Genomic DNA, 12,769 nt, shown 5'->3' on the forward strand with positions numbered 1-12,769 from the left:
GCCAAATATGTAATAGACAAGAGCTACTGCTTGCTCAACGAAGTGGACTCAACACCCCATATTAAACGCCTAAGAATATACCTGACTAGTAAGAATCTTAAAACCTATGGATTTATACGTCTCTGAAAGAGAATCAAGCGTGTGAACAGCGGCATAAACGCAGCAGTGATAGGATTGGTGAGGTTCGGTGAGCAAATGCAGACCCTTTGAAGTCGTATTGCATGGTACCCATTCCATGGGTCTCAACTCTCCAGGTTTAAGGGATTCTTCCTTCAGCTAAAACATGCATGTGGAACCCAGAGGATGATCCACCGTGTGATCGGGAAACGTGTTCAAATGTGTCTCAGTTTTCGTCCCCTGGTACTCGGGTGCAACATTCCAGACGCTTTACTAACACTCTCCCCACTTGGAGAGTCAGTGCCTTTAACCTCCTGTTTGGCCCAGTTTGCAATTTCTGCGGAAAATGAACAGGAATAGGGAGAACCAATGAGAGACTAGCTGGAGGTGTCTGGACGGGTAAATTTAACTCTCATTTCCCACCAAGAAGAGGAATTAACCAAAGGCTCAGCGAGCCATGCCGGAACCACACTAGGGCCTGAAGCAATCCTGCGGTGTTGCGGCCAGCTCACAAGAAAGCGAGTTGAAGAAAGGAGCTCAGGGGCCCTGTAACTCACACACCTGCAGAGTTATAAATGACAGCTATAGTCCAAAAATATATTGAAGTAATGTTGCCAAGAGGACTTGAAAGCGGGGCAGAATTGCAGGAAACCGATTTCAGGAGGTAGACTGGAATTGCATGTAAAGCATAGGAAAAGAGGCAGAACGTCCACAATGATGCACTTGGCCAAAAAGGGCGTATGCGTTTTTTCCTGAATATATTCAGGAAAAAACGCATACGCCCTTTTTGGCCAACCAAGCAAGCTTGCAAAGGAAATCTGCACTACAATGAAGTCTCACTGCCCCCCGGTCAAAAGGGCCATCTGAAAAAAGTGTAAAATCCAGAAAGGCAGGACAGGCCATGGAGAACTGGGAGCCTTGTTATGCTGATGGGCGGGATGTAAATTGCCAACAGCCACTCTGGAGAAGTGTATGGTGTTTCCTGAAACATCTAAAAAACAAAGCAACAGAGCCTAGGGCACTTCCACTTATGGTCCTATAGCTTAGGGAAATTAAAATAAAGACACAGCCACCCCAAAGTTTGGGACAGCTCTGTTTACAAGAACCTCGTTTACGGTACAAGTTCAATATCGCAGAAAGCAAAAAATGGATAAAGAAGTTGTGGTACTTACGTACAATGCAATATCACTCAGCAATGAAATCTATGTCATCAGGCCAGTAGCAGCATAATGAGTGGATTCAGGTACGATGATTCTAAGTGAAATAAGTCACACAGAAAAAGAAACATCATAAGATATCACTAATACATGGAATGTAAACTTGGCTACACAGGAACTGAATTACAAAACAGAATAGGGTCTCAAATGTAGAAAACCAACTTATGCTTGCTTAAGGGGAAAGGTGAGTTGGGGTGCTGCATAAAACCAGAGATTGAAATTAGCACAGATACCTTTCCATAAGCCAAATATGTAATAGACAAGAGCTACTGCTTGCTCAACGAAGTGGACTCAACACCCCATATTAAACGCCTAAGAATATACCTGACTAGTAAGAATCTTAAAACCTATGGATTTATATGTCTCTGAAAGAGAATCAAGCGTTTGTACAGCGGCATAAACGCAGCAGTGATAGGATTGGTGAGGTTCGGTGAGCAAATGCAGACCCTTTGAAGTCGTATTGCATGGTACCCATTCCATGGGTGTCAACTCTCCAGGTTTAAGGGATTCTTCCTTCAGCTAAAACATGCATGTGGAACCCAGAGGATGATCCACCGTGTGATCGGGAAACGTGTTCAAATGTGTCTCAGTTTTCGTCCCCTGGTACTCGGGTGCAACATTCCAGACGCTTTACTAACACTCTCCCCACTTGGAGAGTCAGTGCCTTTAACCTCCTGTTTGGCCCAGTTGGCAATTTCTGCGGAAAATGAACAGGAATAGGGAGAACCAATGAGAGACTAGCTGGAGGTGTCTGGACGGGTAAATTTAACTCTCATTTCCCACCAAGAAGAGGAATTAACCAAAGGCTCAGCGAGCCATGCCGGAACCACACTAGGGCCTGAAGCAATCCTGCGGTGTTGCGGCCAGCTCACAAGAAAGCGAGTTGAAGAAAGGAGCTCAGGGGCCCTGTAATTCACACACCTGCAGAGTTATAAATGACAGCTATCGTCCAAAAATATATTGAAGTAAGGCTGCCAAGAGGACTTGAAAGCGGGGCAGAATTGCAGGAAACCGATTTCAGGAGGTAGACTGGAATTGCATGTAAAGCATAGGAAAAGAGGCAGAACGTCCACAATGATGCACTTGGCCAAAAAGGGCGTATGCGTTTTTTCCTGAATATATTCAGGAAAAAAAGCATACGCCCTTTTTGGCCAACCAAGCAAGCTTGCAAAGAAATCTGCACTACAATGAAGTCTCACTGCCCCCTGGACAAAAGGGACATCTGAAAAAAGTGTAAAATCCAGAAAGGCAGGACAGGCCATGGAGAAATGGGAGCCTTCTTATGCTGATGGGCGGGATGTAAATTGCCAACAGCCACTCTGGAGAAGTGTATGGTGTTTCCTGAAACATCTAAAAAACAAAGCAACAGAGCCTAGGGCACTTCCACTTATGGTCCTATAGCTTAGGGAAATTAAAATAAAGACACAGCCACCCCAAAGTTTGGGACAGCTCTGTTTACAAGAACCTCGTTTACGGTACAAGTTCAATATCGCAGAAAGCAAAAAATGGATAAAGAAGTTGTGGTACTTACGTACAATGCAATATCACTCAGCAATGAAATCTATGTCATCAGGCCAGTAGCAGCATAATGAGTGGATTCAGGTACGATGATTCTAAGTGAAATAAGTCACACAGAAAAAGAAACATCATAAGATATCACTAATACACGGAATGTAAACTTGGCTACACAGGAACTGAATTACAAAACAGAATAGGGTCTCAAATGTAGAAAACCAACTTATGCTTGCTTAAGTGGAAAGGTGAGTTGTGGTGCTGCATAAAACCAGAGATTTAAATTAGCACAGATACTTTTCCATAAGCCAAATATATAATAGACAAGAGCTACTGCTTGGTCAACGAAGTGGACTCAACACCCCATATTAAACGCCTAAGAATATACCTGACTAGTAAGAATCTTAAAACCTATGGATTTATATGTCTCCGAAAGAGAATCAAGCGTGTGTACAGCGGCATAAACGCAGCAGTGATAGGATTGGTGAGGTTCGGTGAGCAATGCAGACCCTTTGAAGTCGTATTGCATGGTACCCATTCCATGGGTCTCAACTCTCCAGGTTTAAGGGATTCTTCCTTCAGCTAAAACATGCATGTGGAACCCAGAGGATGATCCACCGTGTGATCGGGAAACGTGTTCAAATGTGTCTCAGTTTTCGTCCCCTGGTACTCGGGTGCAACATTCCAGACGCTTTACTAACACTCTCCCCACTTGGAGAGTCAGTGCCTTTAACCTACTGTTTGGCCCAGTTTGCAATTTCTGCGGAAAATGAACAGGAATAGGGAGAACCAATGAGAGACTAGCTGGAGGTGTCTGGACGGGTAAATTTAACTCTCATTTCCCACCAAGAAGAGGAATTAACCAAAGGCTCAGCGAGCCATGCCGGAACCACTCTAGGGCCTGAAGCAATCCTGCGGTGTTGCGGCCAGCTCACAAGAAAGCGAGTTGAAGAAAGGAGCTCAGGGGCCCTGTAATTCACACACCTGCAGAGTTATAAATGACAGCTATCGTCCAAAAATATATTGAAGTAAGGCTGCCAAGAGGACTTGAAAGCGGGGCAGAATTGCAGGAAACCGATTTCAGGAGGTAGACTGGAATTGCATGTAAAGGATAGGAAAAGAGGCAGAACGTCCACAATGATGCACTTGGCCAAAAAGGGCGTATGCATTTTTTCCTGAATATATTCAGGAAAAAAAGCATACGCCCTTTTTGGCCAACCAAGCAAGCTTGCAAAGAAATCTGCACTACAATGAAGTCTCACTGCCCCCCGGTCAAAAGGGACATCTGAAAAAAGTGTAAAATCCAGAAAGGCAGGACAGGCCATGGAGAACTGGGAGCCTTGTTATGCTGATGGGCGTGATGTAAATTGCCAACAGCCACTCTGGAGAAGTGTATGGTGTTTCCTGAAACATCTAAAAAACAAAGCAACAGAGCCTAGGGCACTTCCACTTATGGTCCTATAGCTTAGGGAAATTAAAATCAAAAAGACACAGCCACCCCAAAGTTTGGGACGGCTCTGTTTACAAGAACCTCGTTTACGGTACAAGTTCAATATCGCAGAAAGCGAAAAATGGATAAAGAAGTTGTGGTACTAACGTACAATGCAATATCACTCAGCAATGAAATCTATGTCATCAGGCCCGTAGCAGCATAATGAGTGGATTCAGGTACGATGATTCTAAGTGAAATATGTCACACAGAAAAAGAAACATCATAAGATATCACTAATACACGGAATGTAAACTTGGCTACACAGGAACTGAATTACAAAACAGAATAGGGTCTCAAATGTAGAAAACCAACTTATGCTTGCTTAAGGGGAAAGGTGAGTTGGGGTGCTGCATAAAACCAGAGATTGAAATTAGCACAGATACCTTTCCATAAGCCAAATATGTAATAGACAAGAGCTACTGCTTGCTCAACGAAGTGGACTCAACACCCCATATTAAACGCCTAAGAATATACCTGACTAGTAAGAATCTTAAAACCTATGGATTTATACGTCTCTGAAAGAGAATCAAGCGTGTGAACAGCGGCATAAACGCAGCAGTGATAGGATTGGTGAGGTTCGGTGAGCAAATGCAGACCCTTTGAAGTCGTATTGCATGGTACCCATTCCATGGGTCTCAACTCTCCAGGTTTAAGGGATTCTTCCTTCAGCTAAAACATGCATGTGGAACCCAGAGGATGATCCACCGTGTGATCGGGAAACGTGTTCAAATGTGTCTCAGTTTTCGTCCCCTGGTACTCGGGTGCAACATTCCAGACGCTTTACTAACACTCTCCCCACTTGGAGAGTCAGTGCCTTTAACCTCCTGTTGGGCCCAGTTTGCAATTTCTGCGGAAAATGAACAGGAATAGGGAGAACCAATGAGAGACTAGCTGGAGGTGTCTGGACGGGTAAATTTAACTCTCATTTCCCACCAAGAAGAGGAATTAACCAAAGGCTCAGCGAGCCATGCCGGAACCACACTAGGGCCTGAAGCAATCCTGCGGTGTTGCGGCCAGCTCACAAGAAAGCGAGTTGAAGAAAGGAGCTCAGGGGCCCTGTAACTCACACACCTGCAGAGTTATAAATGACAGCTATAGTCCAAAAATATATTGAAGTAATGTTGCCAAGAGGACTTGAAAGCGGGGCAGAATTGCAGGAAACCGATTTCAGGAGGTAGACTGGAATTGCATGTAAAGCATAGGAAAAGAGGCAGAACGTCCACAATGATGCACTTGGCCAAAAAGGGCGTATGCGTTTTTTCCTGAATATATTCAGGAAAAAACGCATACGCCCTTTTTGGCCAACCAAGCAAGCTTGCAAAGGAAATCTGCACTACAATGAAGTCTCACTGCCCCCCGGTCAAAAGGGCCATCTGAAAAAAGTGTAAAATCCAGAAAGGCAGGACAGGCCATGGAGAACTGGGAGCCTTGTTATGCTGATGGGCGGGATGTAAATTGCCAACAGCCACTCTGGAGAAGTGTATGGTGTTTCCTGAAACATCTAAAAAACAAAGCAACAGAGCCTAGGGCACTTCCACTTATGGTCCTATAGCTTAGGGAAATTAAAATAAAGACACAGCCACCCCAAAGTTTGGGACAGCTCTGTTTACAAGAACCTCGTTTACGGTACAAGTTCAATATCGCAGAAAGCAAAAAATGGATAAAGAAGTTGTGGTACTTATGTACAATGCAATATCACTCAGCAATGAAATCTATGTCATCAGGCCAGTAGCAGCATAATGAGTGGATTCAGGTACGATGATTCTAAGTGAAATAAGTCACACAGAAAAAGAAACATCATAAGATATCAATAATACACGGAATGTAAACTTGGCTACACAGGAACTGAATTACAAAACAGAATAGGGTCTCAAATGTAGAAAACCAACTTATGCTTGATTAAGGGGAAAGGTGAGTTGGGGTGCTGCATAAAACCAGAGATTGAAATTAGCACAGATACCTTTCCATAAGCCAAATATGTAATAGACAAGAGCTACTGCTTGCTCAACGAAGTGGACTCAACACCCCATATTAAACGCCTAAGAATATACCTGACTAGTAAGAATCTTAAAACCTATGGATTTATACGTCTCCGAAAGAGAATCAAGCGTGTGTACAGCGGCATAAACGCATCAGTGATAGGATTGGTGAGGTTCGGTGAGCAAATGCAGACCCTTTGAAGTCGTATTGCATGGTACCCATTCCATGGGTCTCAACTCTCCAGGTTTAAGGGATTCTTCCTTCAGCTAAAACATGCATGTGGAACCCAGAGGATGATCCACCGTGTGATCGGGAAACGTGTTCAAATGTGTCTCAGTTTTCGTCCCCTGGTACTCGGGTGCAACATTCCAGACGCTTTACTAACACTCTCCCCACTTGGTGAGTCAGTGCCTTTAACCTCCTGTTGGGCCCAGTTTGCAATTTCTGCGGAAAATGAACAGGAATAGGGAGAACCAATGAGAGACTAGCTGGAGGTGTCTGGACGGGTAAATTTAACTCTCATTTCCCACCAAGAAGAGGAATTAACCAAAGGCTCAGCGAGCCATGCCGGAACCACACTAGGGCCTGAAACAATCCTGCGGTGTTGCGGCCAGCTCACAAGAAAGCGAGTTGAAGAAAGGAGCTCAGGGGCCCTGTAATTCACACACCTGCAGAGTTATAAATGACAGCTATCGTCCAAAAATATATTGAAGTAAGGCTGCCAAGAGGACTTGAAAGCGGGGCAGAATTGCAGGAAACCGATTTCAGGAGGTAGACTGGAATTGCATGTAAAGCATAGGAAAAGAGGCAGAACGTCCACAATGATGCACTTGGCCAAAAAGGGCGTATGCGTTTTTTCCTGAATATATTCAGGAAAAAACGCATACGCCCTTTTTGGCCAACCAAGCAAGCTTGCAAAGGAAATCTGCACTACAATGAAGTCTCACTGCCCCCCGGTCAAAAGGGCCATCTGAAAAAAGTGTAAAATCCAGAAAGGCAGGACAGGCCATGGAGAACTGGGAGCCTTGTTATGCTGATGGGCGTGATGTAAATTGCCAACAGCCACTCTGGAGAAGTGTATGGTGTTTCCTGAAACATCTAAAAAACAAAGCAACAGAGCCTAGGGCACTTCCACTTATGGTCCTATAGCTTAGGGAAATTAAAATAAAGACACAGCCACCCCAAAGTTTGGGACAGCTCTGTTTACAAGAACCTCGTTTCCGGTACAAGTTCAATATCGCAGAAAGCAAAAAATGGATAAAGAAGTTGTGGTACTTACGTACAATGCAATATCACTCAGCAATGAAATCTATGTCATCAGGCCAGTAGCAGCATAATGAGTGGATTCAGGTACGATGATTCTAAGTGAAATAAGTCACACAGAAAAAGAAACATCATAAGATATCACTAATACACGGAATGTAAACTTGGCTACACAGGAACTGAATTACAAAACAGAATAGGGTCTCAAATGTAGAAAACCAACTTATGCTTGCTTAAGTGGAAAGGTGAGTTGTGGTGCTGCATAAAACCAGAGATTGAAATTAGCACAGATACTTTTCCATAAGCCAAATATGTAATAGACAAGAGCTACTGCTTGGTCAACGAAGTGGACTCAACACCCCATATTAAACGCCTAAGAATATACCTGACTAGTAAGAATCTTAAAACCTATGGATTTATACGTCTCCGAAAGAGAATCAAGCGTGTGTACAGCGGCATAAACGCAGCAGTGATAGGATTGGTGAGGTTTGGTGAGCAAATGCAGACCCTTTGAAGTCGTATTGCATGGTACCCATTCCATGGGTCTCAACTCTCCAGGTTTAAGGGATTCTTCCTTCAGCTAAAACATGCATGTGGAACCCAGAGGATGATCCACCGTGTGATCGGGAAACGTGTTCAAATGTGTCTCAGTTTTCGTCCCCTGGTACTCGGGTGCAACATTCCAGACGCTTTACTAACACTCTCCCCACTTGGAGAGTCAGTGCCTTTAACCTCCTGTTTGGCCCAGTTGGCAATTTCTGCGGAAAATGAACAGGAATAGGGAGAACCAATGAGAGACTAGCTGGAGGTGTCTGGACGGGTAAATTTAACTCTCATTTCCCACCAAGAAGAGGAATTAACCAAAGGCTCAGCGAGCCATGCCGGAACCACACTAGGGCCTGAAGCAATCCTGCGGTGTTGCGGCCAGCTCACAAGAAAGCGAGTTGAAGAAAGGAGCTCAGGGGCCCTGTAATTCACACACCTGCAGAGTTATAAATGACAGCTATCGTCCAAAAATATATTGAAGTAAGGCTGCCAAGAGGACTTGAAAGCGGGGCAGAATTGCAGGAAACCGATTTCAGGAGGTAGACTGGAATTGCATGTAAAGCATAGGAAAAGAGGCAGAACGTCCACAATGATGCACTTGGCCAAAAAGGGCGTATGCTTTTTTTCCTGAATATATTCAGGAAAAAAAGCATACGCCCTTTTTGGCCAACCAAGCAAGCTTGCAAAGAAATCTGCACTACAATGAAGTCTCACTGCCCCCCGGTCAAAAGGGACATCTGAAAAAAGTGTAAAATCCAGAAAAGCAGGACAGGCCATGGAGAAATGGGAGCCTTCTTATGCTGATGGGCGGGATGTAAATTGCCAACAGCCACTCTGGAGAAGTGTATGGTGTTTCCTGAAACATCTAAAAAACAAAGCAACAGAGCCTAGGGCACTTCCACTTATGGTCCTATAGCTTAGGGAAATTAAAATCAAAAAGACACAGCCACCCCATGTTTGGGACGGCTCTGTTTACAAGGACCTCGTTTCCGGTACAAGTTCAATATCGCAGAAAGCGAAAAATGGATAAAGAAGTTGTGGTACTAACGTACAATGCAATATCACTCAGCAATGAAATCTCTTTCATAAGGCCCATAGCAGCATAATGAGTGGATTCAGGTACGATGATTCTAAGTGAAATAAGTCACACAGAAAAAGAAACATCATAAGATATCACTAATACACGGAATGTAAACTTGGCTACACAGGAACTGAATTACAAAACAGAATAGTGTCTCAAATGTAGAAAACCAACTTATGCTTGCTTAAGGGGAAAGGTGAGTTGTGGTGCTGCATAAAACCAGAGATTGAAATTAGCACAGATACCTTTCCATAAGCCAAATATGTAATAGACAAGAGCTACTGCTTGCTCAACGAAGTGGACTCAACACCCCATATTAAACGCCTAAGAATATACCTGACTGGTAAGAATCTTAAAACCTATGGATTTATACATCTCCGAAAGAGAATCAAGCATGTGTACAGCGGCATAAACGCAGCAGTGATAGGATTGGTGAGGTTCGGTGAGCAAATGCAGACCCTTTGAAGTCGTATTGCATGGTACCCATTCCATGGGTCTCAACTCTCCAGGTTTAAGGGATTCTTCCTTCAGCTAAAACATGCATGTGGAACCCAGAGGATGATCCACCGTGTGATCGGGAAACGTGTTCAAATGTGTCTCAGTTTTCGTCCCCTGGTACTCGGGTGCAACATTCCAGACGCTTTACTAACACTCTCCCCACTTGGAGAGTCAGTGCCTTTAACCTCCTGTTTGGCCCAGTTTGCAATTTCTTCGGAAAATGAACAGGAATAGGGAGAACCAATGAGAGACTAGCTGGAGGTGTCTGGACGGGTAAATTTAACTCTCATTTCCCACCAAGAAGAGGAATTAACCAAAGGCTCAGCGAGCCATGCCGGAACCACACTAGGGCCTGAAGCAATCCTGCGGTGTTGCGGCCAGCTCACAAGAAAGCGAGTTGAAGAAAGGAGATCAGGGGCCCTGTAACTCACACACCTGCAGAGTTATAAATGACAGCTATAGTCCAAAAATATATTGAAGTAATGTTGCCAAGAGGACTTGAAAGCGGGGCAGAATTGCAGGAAACCGATTTCAGGAGGTAGACTGGAATTGCATGTAAAGCATAGGAAAAGAGGCAGAACGTCCACAATGATGCACTTGGCCAAAAAGGGCGTATGCGTTTTTTCCTGAATATATTCAGGAAAAAACGCATACGCACTTTTTGGCCAACCAAGCAAGCTTGCAAAGGAAATCTGCACTACAATGAAGTCTCACTGCCCCCCGGTCAAAAGGGCCATCTGAAAAAAGTGTAAAATCCAGAAAGGCAGGACAGGCCATGGAGAACTGGGAGCCTTGTTATGCTGATGGGCGGGATGTAAATTGCCAACAGCCACTCTGGAGAAGTGTATGGTGTTTCCTGAAACATCTAAAAAACAAAGCAACAGAGCCTAGGGCACTTCCACTTTTGGTCCTATAGCTTAGGGAAATTAAAATAAAGACACAGACACCCCAAAGTTTGGGACAGCTCTGTTTACAAGAACCTCGTTTACGGTACAAGTTCAATATCGCAGAAAGCAAAAAATGGATAAAGAAGTTGTGGTACTTACGTACAATGCAATATCACTCAGCAATGAAATCTATGTCATCAGGCCAGTAGCAGCATAATGAGTGGATTCAGGTACGATGATTCTAAGTGAAATAAGTCACACAGAAAAAGAAACATCATAAGATATCACTAATACACGGAATGTAAACTTGGCTACACAGGAACTGAATTACAAAACAGAATAGGGTCTCAAATGTAGAAAACCAACTTATGCTTGCTTAAGTGGAAAGGTGAGTTGTGGTGCTGCATAAAACCAGAGATTGAAATTAGCACAGATACTTTTCCATAAGCCAAATATGTAATAGACAAGAGCTACTGCTTGGTCAACGAAGTGGACTCAACACCCCATATTAAACGCCTAAGAATATACCTGACTAGTAAGAATCTTAAAACCTATGGATTTATACGTCTCCGAAAGAGAATCAAGCGTGTGTACAGCGGCATAAACGCAGCAGTGATAGGATTGGTGAGGTTTGGTGAGCAAATGCAGACCCTTTGAAGTCGTATTGCATGGTACCCATTCCATGGGTCTCAACTCTCCAGGTTTAAGGGATTCTTCCTTCAGCTAAAACATGCATGTGGAACCCAGAGGATGATCCACCGTGTGATCGGGAAACGTGTTCAAATGTGTCTCAGTTTTCGTCCCCTGGTACTCGGGTGCAACATTCCAGACGCTTTACTAACACTCTCCCCACTTGGAGAGTCAGTGCCTTTAACCTCCTGTTTGGCCCAGTTGGCAATTTCTGCGGAAAATGAACAGGAATAGGGAGAACCAATGAGAGACTAGCTGGAGGTGTCTGGACGGGTAAATTTAACTCTCATTTCCCACCAAGAAGAGGAATTAACCAAAGGCTCAGCGAGCCATGCCGGAACCACACTAGGGCCTGAAGCAATCCTGCGGTGTTGCGGCCAGCTCACAAGAAAGCGAGTTGAAGAAAGGAGCTCAGGGGCCCTGTAACTCACACACCTGCAGAGTTATAAATGACAGCTATAGTCCAAAAATATATTGAAGTAATGTTGCCAAGAGGACTTGAAAGCGGGGCAGAATTGCAGGAAACCGATTTCAGGAGGTAGACTGGAATTGCATGTAAAGCATAGGAAAAGAGGCAGAACGTCCACAATGATGCACTTGGCCAAAAACGGCGTATGCGTTTTTTCCTGAATATATTCAGGAAAAAACGCATACGCCCTTTTTGGCCAACCAAGCAAGCTTGCAAAGGAAATCTGCACTACAATGAAGTCTCACTGCCCCCCGGTCAAAAGGGCCATCTGAAAAAAGTGTAAAATCCAGAAAGGCAGGACAGGCCATGGAGAACTGGGAGCCTTGTTATGCTGATGGGCGGGATGTAAATTGCCAACAGCCACTCTGGAGAAGTGTATGGTGTTTCCTGAAACATCTAAAAAACAAAGCAACAGAGCCTAGGGCACTTCCACTTATGGTCCTATAGCTTAGGGAAATTAAAATAAAGACACAGCCACCCCAAAGTTTGGGACAGCTCTGTTTACAAGAACCTCGTTTACGGTACAAGTTCAATATCGCAGAAAGCAAAAAATGGATAAAGAAGTTGTGGTACTTACGTACAATGCAATATCACTCAGCAATGAAATCTATGTCATCAGGCCAGTAGCAGCATAATGAGTGGATTCAGGTACGATGATTCTAAGTGAAATAAGTCACACAGAAAAAGAAACATCATAAGATATCACTAATACACGGAATGTAAACTTGGCTACACAGGAACTGAATTACAAAACAGAATAGGGTCTCAAATGTAGAAAACCAACTTATGCTTGCTTAAGGGGAAAGGTGAGTTGGGGTGCTGCATAAAACCAGAGATTGAAATTAGCACAGATACCTTTCCATAAGCCAAATATGTAATAGACAAGAGCTACTGCTTGCTCAACGAAGTGGACTCAACACCCCATATTAAACGCCTAAGAATATACCTGACTAGTAAGAATCTTAAAACCTATGGATTTATATGTCTCTGAAAGAGAATCAAGCGTGTGTACAGCGG

This window comes from Pseudorca crassidens, chromosome 1 (assembly GCF_039906515.1).
Source record: "Pseudorca crassidens isolate mPseCra1 chromosome 1, mPseCra1.hap1, whole genome shotgun sequence".
Taxonomy (NCBI): domain Eukaryota; kingdom Metazoa; phylum Chordata; class Mammalia; order Artiodactyla; family Delphinidae; genus Pseudorca; species Pseudorca crassidens.